We start from the raw sequence: 13,692 nt of genomic DNA on the forward strand, positions 1-13,692 counted from the left end.
TGCATATCAACAAACTGATTCTGAAGTTTATATGGAGACACAAAAGACCTCAAACAGCTAAAACAATATTGAAGGAAAAGAACAAAGTCAGAGAACTGAAGCTATCTGACTTCAAGATTTGCAGTACAGCTACATTAATCAAGAAAGTGTGGTCCTGGAGAAAGAACTGACAGAAGAATGGAATAAAACAGAGAGCACAAAGATAGACCTCCATATATACAGTCAAGTGGTCTTTGGCAAAGGAGCAAAGGCAATACAGTGGAGCAAAGATCATCTCTACAACAAATGGTGCTGGGAGAACAAAACATTTACATGCAAAAAAAAAAATCTAGACAAAGACCTTACACTCTTCACAAAAATTAACTCAAAATAGGTCATAGGCCTAAATGTAAAAGACAAAACTATAAAAATCTTAAAAGATAACAGGAGGAAACCTAGATGACCTTGGGTATAACAATGGCTTTAGGTACAGTGCACCAAAGACAAAATCCTTGAAAGAAATAATTGATTAACTGGACTTCACTAAAATGAAAACCTCTGCTCTGTCAAAGACAATGTCAAGATAATAATAAGAAAAGCCACATACTGGGAGAAAATATTTGCAAAAGACACATCTGATAAGGACTGTTACACAAAATACAACAACTCTTAAAACTCAACAATAAGAAAAGAATCGTATTAAAAATGGGCCAAAGACTTTAATAGACACTTTACACAAGAAAATTACAGATGATAAATAAATATATGAAAAGATGCCTCACAATTTATGTCATTAGGGGAATGCAAATAAAAGCAACAATGATAGATGTATTAGAAAGGCCAGATCCAGAATACTCACAACACCAAATGCTGGGGAGGATGTGGAGTAATAGGAATTCTCATTCATTTTTGGGAATAAGAATGGGTGGAAATGCATTTAAGAGTTTGGTGATTTCCTATAAAACGAAACATACTCTGACCATGCAATCCAGCAGTGATGCTCTTTGGGATTTATCCAAAGAATCTGAAAACTTATGTCTACATGAAAACCTACATACAAATATTTACAGCCTCCTATTATTCATAATTGCTAAAACTTGGATGCAACCAAGACATCCATCAGTAGGAGAATGGATAAAGTGTGGTACATACAATGAGGACTATTCAGAGCTACCAAATCATAAAGAGATATGGAGAAACATTAAATGTGTATTATTAAGTGAAAGAAGTCAATCTAAAAGGACCTATAGCTGTATGGGTCCACCTATGTGACTTTCTGACAAAGGCAGAACTTTATTGAGACATTAAAATGATAAGCAGTTGAATGGGGTAGTAGTGGGGGGGTAGCATGGATAAATAGGTGGAATGAAGAGGATTTTTAGGGCAGTGAAAATACTCCGTATTTTCTGATACTATAATGGCTATATATCATTAAACAGTTTCTCAAACCCATTGAATGAACAATATGTAAGATAGACTATGGACTTTGGGTGATAATGATGTGTTAATATTGGTTATTGTATGTAAAAAATGTACCATTCCAAAGAATGAAGTTGAAAATGGGAGAGGCTATGCATGTGTGCAGACAGGAATTACATGGGTAATTGTTGTACCTCCCTCTCAATTTTGTTGTAAACCTAAAACTGCTATAAAAATATAAAATATTTTATAAAAATATAAAGTCTTACAGAAAAGTGTAAGTTTTAGAATTGAATGCTGCAATTTTAAAGTAAATTTGTAAAGGAAAAAATACTTATTTCACAATGCAAATATTTTTTTCATCCCTTAAAGCGACTGTTCTCTGAGTGTGGTTGAAACCTAACATCAGTATTTTACTCTGAACTGCTTTCTATTAAACATAAACCCAACTGTTCGGTGACACTTGTTTCTAGGAATTGCCTCCCTTGTCATTTTGGGGGACACTGTTATTACAGGAAGTGCTATAATAAGATTGGCCCCTTTACCTTGGGCATAGAGTTCTGGGTGCCATACCATCCAAATGAACTGTTGACTAGTCTTGAATACAGCGTTGTGGTCTCTGTCAATAACAGAAAATATTTTTCTTGCATTTTTCAGTTATAATATGTTATATGAGTTTCAAAACAAACTAATTTTTCTCTAACTATATCATTAAATTTTAACAAAAACACACTTTTCAGTTTTTATTTGTAAACTTGTTTCAATCTTAAAGTCTGCCATGAGCGCATAGGAGACTGTGTATAGTATACTCAAGGGGGAGAAAAAATGACAATTTTAACAAATAGCTGGCATGTATGAACTTAGAGACTCTGACATTTAAATCCTGTGATTCTAGGCAGATAAGCAAGACAAACTCTCTTGTAGAGATTTTCCTCAAGACTTTAACTATTTCCAAGGGACTTTCAATCTCTTTTGCTTACAGCTCTGCTCAGACATGATGTAGAACCTGAAGAATCAAAAGTTAGCATAAGCACAGCCATCTTAAAGGCTCAAACACCATTTTCTAACCTAGAAGGAGATAAATTACTAGAACTTTGAAAAACAAGTTAGTCAGCCAGTGTTAATTGTAGTGACCTTTAGTTAGCCAACCTCAATCAGTTAAGCTTATCTTGCTAGAACCACCCTAAACATTCCGAAAGTGATTTTATCTAATCAGACCCCCAGGATGAGGCGTCAGCCGAAAATTTATGTGTCTATGAAAAAAAAAAAAAAAAAAAAACAAAAACTGTATTGTGACTGTAGAAAATACTGCCCCTTTGAAAATGCTATAAAAACTTCTGGCTTTGTGAGTTCGGGGTCCTCGCTGAGACCCCCTGCGTCGGGCTAATGCATGGACCCCAGCTAGCTGGCCTCTGAATAAATTCCTCTTGCTTGTTGCATCAAGAGACGCCTTCCGTGAGTGATTTAGAGTGGCGTCCTCCTCTAGGAGAATCCAACATTTGGGGGCTCATCCAGGATCGTGCGCTCACCCCGCTTCACTCCCGAAGCCATTCTTGGAAGAAGAGGTAAGATAAGTGGACCTTAAGGTCCCGTAAGGGGTCGCGACTGCGGTCGGTAGACGTACTTGGAGCACCGCAGGCTGCAACCCTGGGGGACGCCCCGGGGAGTTTGGAGGGCCAGGGACGCCTGGTGGCCTCCCACCTGTTTTTCCGCAAAAGTGAACCGGATGAGATAGGGTTGGTTTTTGGGCGCCGAGGGTATCAGCCCACTGATTCCTTCCAGTTCTTGGTCAGAAATCTGAGGAAGACAAAAAGCGGCCACTGTGTGTTTAATCTCTGTGTGTCTCTGTTTTATGTGTCCTTTACATGTCTAATAATTGTTATACTGGCAATGGGACAGACCGTGACGACCCCCCTTAGCCTGACGTTAGGTCATTGGACAGAAGTGAGAGCAAGAGCACATGACTTGTTGGTAGAAGTTAAAAAAGGGCTGTGGCAGACTTTCTGTACCTCCGAGTGGCCCACTTTTAACGTTGGATGGCCCCCGGAGGGGACTTTTGACCTCTCCACTCTGCTTGCAGTAAAAGCTGTTGTTTTCCAGAATTCAACTCAGGGACATCCGGATCAGCAGCCCTACATTGTGGTCTGGCAAGAATTGGTGGAAAATCCACCGCCCTGGGTAAAGCCCTGGGTGCGAAAGAAAGCGAACTCTCGAGTCTTATTGGCTCAGGCTCAACCTCGGGGAAAAGGGAAAGAGACCACCAAAATACACCCTGACACTCAAGACTTTCTCATGGTTGATGATCCCCTTCCTTACCCTCCTGCCTCTGCCCCGGCGCCTGAAGCCCCGGCAGCCGAGGCCCCAGTGCCTCCGGCCCCGGCACCTCCGATGCCTCTAGCCTCTGGTACCGAGACATCGGGGCCAGCTCCGGGACCGGCCCAGGCAACTCGGCGGTGCCGAGGGGCCGCATTGGACCCATCAGGTATTTTTCCCCTCAGGTCTTATGGGGCCCCCATTCTCGGGGAGGAAGGAGACCCACCTTTCCAACCTCTGCAATACTGGCCATTCTCCTCTGCCGATTTATATAATTGGAAAGCTAACCACCCTCCTTTTTCAGAGGAACCACAGAGAGTAATGGGACTGATAGAGTCCCTGATGTTCTCTCACCAGCCCACTTGGGATGATTGTCAGCAGCTCTTACAGGTACTCTTCACCACAGAAGGAAGAGAAAGGATCCTCCTGGAAGCGCGAAAGAACGTGCCTGGAGCTGACAGACGACCATCGCAACTCCCTCATGATATAGAAAGGGGGTTCCCACTGACCAGACCCAACTGGGACTTTAGTTCTCCAGAAGGTAGGTAGCGACTAACCATCTATCGCCAGGCTCTGGTGGCAGGTCTCTGCGGGGCTGCAAGGCACCCCACCAATTTGGCCAAGGTAAGAGAGGTTAGTCAGGGAGCCGCTGAGGCACCCGCAGTGTTCTTAGAACGCCTGATGGAAGCCTTCAGGCGGTATACTCCTTTTGACCCCACTTCTGAGGAACACAGTGCTTCAGTGGCTCTTGCCTTTATTGGGCAATCAGCGCCTGATATTAGAAAGAAGCTTCAGAGACTAGAAGGCTTACAGGATTTGTCGTTGAGAGATTTGGTGAAAGAAGCTGAGAAAGTTTATCATAAGAGAGAGACTGAGGAAGAGAAGGAATTAAGGAAGGAAAAGGAAAAAGAAAGTAAAGAGGAAAAGAGGGATAGGAAGCATGAGAGAAATTTAACAAAAATCTTGGCCGCAGTAGTAGAAGGTAAGGGATGCCCGCCCTCTAGTGGTAGAACTAGTAAGGCAGGGCACCTGGGCAACCGGCCTCCTTTGGATAAAGATCAATGTGCATACTGCAAAGAGAAAAGACATTGAGTGAAAGAATGCCCTAAAAAGCCACTGCAGAAGCCTCCAGAAAAGGTGTTGTCTCTGCTGGAAGACGAAGATTAGGGAGCACGGGGCTCGGAACCCCTCCCCGAGCACAGGGTAACTCTGAGAGTGGAGGGGCAACCCGTTGAGTTCCTAGTAGACACCGGTGCTCAACATTCTGTATTAACTAAAGACAAGGGCCCTCTCTCTGGCAAAAAGTCTTGGGTGATTGGAGCTACAGGCCAGAAACAAAATGCATGGACCACCCGAAGGGCAGTAGACTTAGGAGTAGGACGAGTAAGTCACTCATTCCTCATTATACCGGAATGCCCTACGCCCCTGTTAGGAAGGGACATCTTGACCAAAGTAGGAGCCCAAATATCTTTTCAAGCTGAGAAACCTCTGGTGACTAATCAGGAAAATAAGCCTTTGAACTTGAGTATTCTGACCATAAGATTGGAGACCACTGTCTTTTTATGGAACCAGAGCCCTCCCGAATTAGTCAGGAGTGGCTCGACCGATTCCCAGGAGCCTGGACGGAGACAGCGGGCATGGGGCTCGCCAAGAACCAGCCCCCTGTAATCATAGAACTAAAAGCTTCAGCCTTGCCAGTGACTGTGAGGCAATATCCAATAAGTAAAGAAGCCAGGGATGGAATTAGGCCACATATCCAGAAGCTTATGGAACAGGGAATATTAGTAAATGTCAATCCCCATGGAACACCCCCTTGCTGCCTGTAAAGAAGGCAGGAACGGGAGATTACCGACCAATACAAGATTTAAGAGAAGTTAACAAAAGGACACAAGACATTCACCCCACCGTGCCAAATCCCTATAACCTACTAAGCTCCCTGGCCCCAAAAAACATCTGGTATTCAGTTTTAGATCTAAAGGATGCTTTCTTTTGTCTGCGCTTGCACCAGAACAGCCAACCGCTGTTTGCCTTTGAGTGGAAAGATCCCACCACAGGAACTACTGGGCAATTGACCTGGACTCGTTTGCCACAAGGATTCAAGAACTCTCCCACCCTCTTCGATGAGGCTTTACATCAGGACTTGGCTTTCTACCGAGCTTCAAACCCACAGGTAACTTTGCTGCAATATGTTGATGACTTATTGATAGCCGCTCCCACCCAGGAGACCTGCCAAGAGGCCACTGAAGCCCTTTTGACTGAACTTGCCAAATTAGGGTATAGAGCATCTGCTAAGAAGGCACAGATCTGCCAACAAGTGATTTATTTGGGATATTCCCTGAGAGAAGGGAAAAGGTGGCTTACTGAAGCCCGGAAGCAGACTGTGACGCAGATTCCGGTCCCCACTACAGCACGCCAGGTTCGCGAGTTTCTGGGGACAGCGGGGTTTTGTAGATTGTGGATACCCGGATATGCTTCCTTGGCTGCCCCTCTGTACCCCCTTACCAAGGGGACAGCCCCGTTTGTTTGGGGATCTGAGCAACAACAGGCCTTTGATGATATCAAGAAGGCCCTCCTCTCAGCACCCGCTCTAGCATTGCCAGACGTAACTAAGCCATTTGTCCTTTTCGTGGACGAACGGAGCGGAGTAGCTCGAGCAGTGTTGACCCAACAATGGGGACCTTGGAAGAGACCTGTCGCCTTTCTGTCAAAAAAATTAGACCCCGTGAGTAGTGGGTGGCCTGCCTGCCTGAGAGTAGTAGCAGCTGTGGCTCCTAGTTAAAGATTCTGACAAGCTAACACTGGGACAAAAACTCACTGTGGTTGCTTCACATGCGTTGGAGAGCATAATCCGGAAACCACCCGAAAGATGGATGTCAAATGCCAGAATGACTCACTACCAGACCTTACTCCTGAATCGTGATCGTGTGGAATTTGCCCCACCCGCCATCCTAAACCCAGCTACTCTGCTCCCCGATTTGGGAAAAGAAGTACTTCATACCTGCCAGGAAATCCTGGCTGAGGAGACGGAGACCCGCCAGGACTTACAAGATCAGCCTTTAGAAGGGCCAGGACTCCTGACTTGGTATACAGATGGGAGCAGTTACATTATGGATGGTAAGAGAATGGCGGGAGCTGCAGTAGTGGATGATAACCGAATCGTGTGGGCCAGTGGACTTCCAACGGGCACTTCTGCACAGCGAGCAGAGCTTGTCGCTCTGACTCAGGCTCTAAAGATTGCAGAAGGTAAGAGACTTAACGTCTATACCGACAGCCGATACGCTTTTGCCACTGCTCGCATACACGGGGCTATTTATAGACAGAGAGAGTTATTGACTTCTGCCGGGAGAGATGTTAAAAACAAACAAGAAATTTTAAATTTGTTAGAAGCCATCCATAGACCTAGAGAAGTGGCAATAATACATTGCCCTGGGCATCAAAAAAGTGACTCTCTAATAGCTCAAGGAAACAGAAGGGCAGACCAAGCTGCAAAACAAGCAGCCCAGGGAATGAATATCTTACCCCTCCAAGTGTACCCGGAGGCCACTTGTATTAAGAGCTTCCAGTATACACCCGAAGACCTCGCTTGTATAAACAAATTAGGGTTTAAAAATTCCTCACCCCACGAGATATACAAGTCTGAAAAAGGGAGAGTTGTCCTGCCTAAGAGAGAGGCAGAAGAGTACTTAAGGCAATTGCATCAATTGACACATTTGGGAGCAAAAAACCTAAAGACCTTGGTTCAAGACTCCCCTTATCATGTTATTGGATTAGGAAAACTGGCTGACGTGGTTGTAAGAAATTGTGTTCCCTGCCAATTAGTAAATGTGAGTAAAAATCCAGTAACATCTGGGAAAAGACTTCGAGGGGATCGCCCAGGAGCTTACTGGGAAGTTGACTTCACTGAGATCAAGCCTGCTATGTATGGATATAAGTACCTTTGAGTTTTCTTAGACACATTTTCAGGATGGACAGAGGCGTTCCCCATCAAAACTGAGACAGCTCAGATGGTGTCTAAAAAGATCCTTGAAGAAATATTTCCCAGGTTTGGAATCCCAAAGGTAATCGGCTCCGACAACGGCCCTGCCTTTGTTGCCCAGGTAAGTCAGGGATTGGCCAAGATTTTGGGGACGGATTGGAAATTGCATTGTGCATACAGGCCCCAGAGCTCAGGACAGGTAGAAAGGATGAATAGATCTCTAAAAGAGACCCTGACTAAATTATCCATAGAGACTGGTTTATATGATTGGTTGGTCCTCCTTCCCTTCGCCTTATTCCGAGTTAGAAACACCCCCAGCCATTTTAGACTAACACCCTTTGAAATTATGTTTGGAGCCCCGGCTCCACTAAATGCAGCTCACCTCCACGTATCCCCTGAATCTGTAACTAATAAGTTTCTGCTTGAAAGGTTACGGGCTCTGGAAGTTGTGCAGAAAGAAGTGTGGGCCTCTATCCGAGAAGCCACAAGAAGCTAACTCTGACTGAAGTAACTGGAAGAGGAAAATGTTTAGGTTCAGTCCCTCCCACCCATAAAGCTTTGTGTAATGAAACCATAGCTGTGACCTCCTCAGGTGAAAATGAGTATCTAGTCCCTCCTCCCGAAGGGTGGTGGGCTTGTAACACTGGAGTGACCCCATGTGTCTCTACGTCTGCCTTCAACTCCTCCCGTGATTTCTGTATCATGGTTCAGCTGGTGCCCAGGTTGATGTATCATGATGACCTCTCATTCGTAGCTGAATTTGAACCTAGGCATAGATATAGGAGGGAGCCGGTCTCGCTGACCTTAGCTGTGTTGTTAGGGATAGGAGTCGCAGCCGGAGTAGGAACAGGGACAGCTGCTATTATCCAAGGGAACCAACATTATGAGGGACTAAGGACAGCTATTGATGAAGACCTAAAAACCATAGAGCAATCCATTACTAAACTTGAAGAATCTCTGACTTCCCTCTCTGAAGTAGTCTTGCAGAACAGACGAGGGCTGGATCTGCTGTTTCTAAAAGAAGGAGGATTGTGTGCAGCTTTAAAGGAAGAATGCTGCTTTTATGCAGACCATTCCGGAATAGTAAGAGATTCAATGTCAAAGCTTAGTGAGAGGCTAGACCAGAGAAAGAGAGAACGAGAAGCCGGCCAAGGGCTATTTGAATCTTGGTTCACTAGGTCCCCGTGGTTTACGACCTTGATATCCACTCTGGCTGGGCCCTTACTCATCTTTGTGTTGCTCCTCACTTTGAGACCCTGCATATTAAATCGGCTGATAACTTTTGTTAGAGAAAGAGTGAGTGCCGTTCATGTACTAATGTTGCAGGAACAATATCATTCACTCACCCAACAGGAAGATACAGACATTCCATGATTGGAATGCCCTTAAAGAGAAGTGGGGAAATGTAGAACCTGAAGAATCAAAAGTTAGCATAAGCACAGCCATCTTAAAGGCTCAAACACCATTTTCTAACCTAGAAGGAGAAAAATTACTAGAACTTTGAAAAACAAGTTAGTCAGCCAGTGTTAATTGTAGTGACCTTTAGTTAGCCAACCTCAATCAGTTAAGCTTATCTTGCTAGAACCACCCTAAACATTCCGAAAGTGATTTTATCTAATCAGACACCCAGGATGAGGCGTCAGCCGAAAATTTATGTGTCTATGAAAAAAAAAAAAAAAAAAAAAAAAAACTGTATTGTGACTGTAGAAAATACTGCCCCTTTGAAAATGCTATAAAAACTTCTGGCTTTGTGAGTTCGGGGTCCTCGCTGAGACCCGCTGCATCAGGCTAATTCATGGACCCCAGCTAGCTGGCCTCTGAATAAATTCCTCTTGCTTGTTGCATCAAGAGACGCCTTCCGTGAGTGATTTGGGGTGGCGTCCTCCTCTGGGAGAATCCGACAATGAAAGTTTACTTCCAGAAGTCCAGAAATGTTTGCAACCTCATGAAGAGCTCAGTTTAGACTCATGATGAACTTCTGCTGTACAATGACATTTAAAAACCGAATGTTTCTTAATTCTATTGTCAGGAAATACAGTCCAGGAAAGTCTCCCTGCACTACGTGAGACCTCAACCCAGGAGGCTGACTCTGATTGAGAAGAATTCATAAGCGGGTCTCAGGTGCAAGCAGAAGGGCAAGAGAAGTACACGCTCAAGGATAGAGTGCAGGTGTGCTCTGGGCATGAGCTGTGTGGTGGGCTCTGAGTAGGGTGGTCTTGCAGCTGGCGTTTAAGCAGGGGGAGGAATATTGATCTGGATAGGTGAAATTTTTTCAGAATAGGGAGTGGATTTCAGTTGAAAAGGGGTAGCGCCCTCTTTTTGTCCTGACATGTCGGAACTGTCATGACACCAAGGGGTGTAATTTTTAGTATGCTAATGAATGTATAATGAGTTTTGGGGTAACTGTAGGTTATTTTTGTCCCACCATTCCTGATCTAGTTGTTTTGAACTGCCTAGAAACAGCATTTTCTTCTGCCATCAGTTATTTTTCTAGAATCTAGCTGGTTTGTTTTGGCTTAATATGCTCTGCTAACTGACCACATGAACTGGTCCCAAGCTTTTCTTGACTCACCCAGGGCCTGGCTCTTTTCCTGACCTACACTGCCTATATCACTATGTATAGTATTAAATATACTGACACATGTTTACTCATTTAGTTTCTCCCTCATATCTAAATTTTGTGTTTCTATGTTTTGTTCTGAATGTTTCCTTGTTATTATTCATATTAAATAATTGTTTCTAATCACTTTATTAGTGTCTCTATGGAGAGATAAATGTGTTTATCAATTTTATTTACATTAAGTTAAAAGTAAGGATAAATCAATTTTTTTCCCCCACATAAACATAATAAAAATTGTTAAACTCTTAAATTACTATAGTCTATGTCCTTTAAAAATTCTGGTCAGTTTTGAAGACATGATATACTGCTTCAGAAGATGCTTGAGATGAAATTTCTTCCACCAAGAGGTTATGATTCTGAATATTTGCATTCTGTATATAACACTACCTTTGGTTTACAATCCTGTTTTCACCTTTAGAAACCACAAAGTCCCAAATACCACTGTGGGTAGAACTGCAGTATTTCCAGAATTTCTCACCTGGCCTTAGTGCATCTCCATATCAATAAATGTTTCCAAGGGGTGGAGAGAAGTAGTTCATCTCCATATCAATAGGTGATTACAAGGGGAAGCAGGGGGTATCTGGACTGGAGAGGTTGGGTGGGTCCCATTTTGCAGCTGGGCCACAGAGACATGGGCAAGAGGAAGTGGATGACTGCTTGTAAGCAATAAATGGTTTTTTCCCACCTTATTCTTCCCTTTGACTAATTTGGGTTTCAAAGGTAATTTGCCCCAGGCTGAAAACATATTTTCCTAGCGGAATTATAGCTGGCACAGTTGCAGGAACTCTGAACCCTAAATCTGTCTTCGTGGGTCTGATGCTTGGGCAGGCTGCCCCTAGGGATGGTGGGGAGATACCCAGAAACCTCCCTGTGGATGGTAGGGAGGCCCCAGTGGCTACAACAGTGGAGGGTGCTGCTTCACACAGTAGTCCCCATCCATGGGGTTTCCACTTGGGGAGCCCCCAGAGTGGAATTGGTCTAGGGTAAAGCGCTATATAGATGGGTAGGCACTTTCCCAGAATTAAGGTAGGATGGACACACGAGAAGCTGTGGAATAGCCCTCCATGAGGAGAAAACTTAGAGGCCCTGAATGGCTGTGTAGTAGCCAGGATTGTTGGATGTTGCTTTTGATAGTGTAAAGGGTTATAGAGGAGAGAGAAACACTTCAGCAGGAGAGAGAAAAACTTCAGCATCAGTTGGGTAAGCTGGGCAATGACCTATGGGATGCCCTTAAGAAAGAGAAATGGTTATTGAGAAGACAGGTTGTGCTCCTGGAAGATACATTAGCAGCGAGGGAGGAGGCAGCTGAAAAATCCACTGAAGAGTTGTTCACTGTAGGAATGAGAAATCTGGTGTTTCATACAGCTCCTGCATCACTCTTTGGGTCCCTAGTTATGACTATTCATGCCCCCTAAATAGGGCAATCCATAAGTGAAGCTACACATACTTTAGCAGATCTAGGGAAGGTTGAAACAAAAAAAGCATGGAAGGAAGTGCAGGCTGCAACTGAAAGGAGAGGTGCAAAGGGACCCATGAAGGTCTCGAGTAACCCAGATACGGGTTGATTTGATATAGGCCTGGGTAGTGAAAGAATAACTTGATGCACAGCCCAATAGGGTGTTGTTACAACTATGACACTAATTAAACCAAGAGCAGCAGTTCCAACCGCTGAGGTCCAGAACACAGAAGCTGGAAACAAAGTCCCATGTCTGGCCTGTGTCCCTGCAGGACTTCCTGGGGGACAGTATTCAGGCTTCACCTGGGCACTCACCACCACAGGAGGATTATTAGGCATTGTGGTTTGACTGAGGGGGTGTCAAGGCCCCCAAATTGGGGGATGTGGTGGGGAACAAAAGCCATATGTAGAATTAGCAATTCATTTGGACCCCACAAATATACAACCTGTCCTGTTGCAGGTGGACACAGAAACCAAAGGTTCTCTGATTTACGGCATCCCTGAACAATTTTCTGGGAAACCTATTATAATAGATGGGTATGGGGGTAAGGCAATTAGAGTGAAGAAAACCCAAATCCCACTGTATTTTTTTGGGACAGGCATTTACTCCAAAGGAATATACCGTGCACAATTCTCCCATCCCTAAATATATCTTAGTTGGTATTAAAGGGCATCAGGTGGATTGGGATGAAACAGTGAAGATTATTTAACTGCAGCTAAGCAGGCAGTCAAGACTGTACAGGTCTTGAGTGTAATGGACTTATCAAGGCCCTGTGAACTAGATGTTCATGTAACCAAAACTGGTTTGGATGGGGCTTTTGGCAGTGGCATGAACAGGCACACCAACCTATTGGGTTTTGGTCACAAGTATGGAAAGGAGCAGAGGTCTGGTATATCTTGATAGAGAAGTAACTGGCTGCTGTGTACCATGCCTTGCTGGTTACAGAGCCCACCACTGGAACTGCTCTGACCAAGTTAATAACCACCTATCCCGTCACAGGGTGTGTGCAAGACTGGACCCAAAGGCAATGTTGTGGCATGGCACAGATGCCTACACTGGGCAAATGGGGCACATAGGTACAGCAGCATAGCACCCTCTCTACTAGCCCCTTAAGTGAAGAACTCCAACACTTACTGGGGCCAGTGACCTATACCAGTGGAAAGCAGGAAGAACTTGCTTTTGAGCCATTGGTAGCCAAGAGTCATTATCAGGAGGGAAAAGCCCCTATATCTGAAGATGCTTGGGATACAGACAGCTCCAGTCATGGGCAGCCCCTGAATTGGAGGGCTGTGGCTTTCCACCCTAAGACTGAGACAATATGGTTGGAGGATAGAGAGGAGAAGAGCAGTCAATGGACTAAGTCACAGGCACCCAGGAGCCCTACCCCATAGTTGTCTGCACTGACAGCTGGGCCATCTATCGGGGCTTGACTCTGTGGCTACTGACATCGTACCATGCCATGGTAACCAGCCCCTTTGGGGAAAAGAGTTGTGGCAAGAACTATGGGTCTCTGGTCAGACTAAGACTGTTACTGTATATCATGTGACTGGCCATTTGCCTTTAGAATCCCCAGGGAATGATGAAGCAGACATAATGGCTCAAGTGTGCTGGCTAAAAGGAAAGCCTGCCTCTGATGTTGCCCAATGGTTATATCAGCATCTGCTGCATGTGGAGCAAAAGACAATGTGGGCTGTAGCCTGTTTGTGAGGCTTGCTATTGACCTTTGAAGAAGTCAGCAGAGCCCAGAGGGAGTGTCTTGTGTGCTCTAAGAAGGACTTACACTGTCCCACAGCAACAGAGGATAATAGTGAGGGGAAGATACCCCTTGTCAGGTGGCAGATAAACTATATTGGGCCTCTGACCATATCAGAAGGATGTCAGTATGCCATGACTTGTGTGGACACAGCTACTAGATTGTTGATTGTTGA

Source organism: Manis pentadactyla, chromosome 5 (assembly GCF_030020395.1).
Source record: "Manis pentadactyla isolate mManPen7 chromosome 5, mManPen7.hap1, whole genome shotgun sequence".
Taxonomy (NCBI): Eukaryota; Metazoa; Chordata; class Mammalia; order Pholidota; family Manidae; genus Manis; species Manis pentadactyla.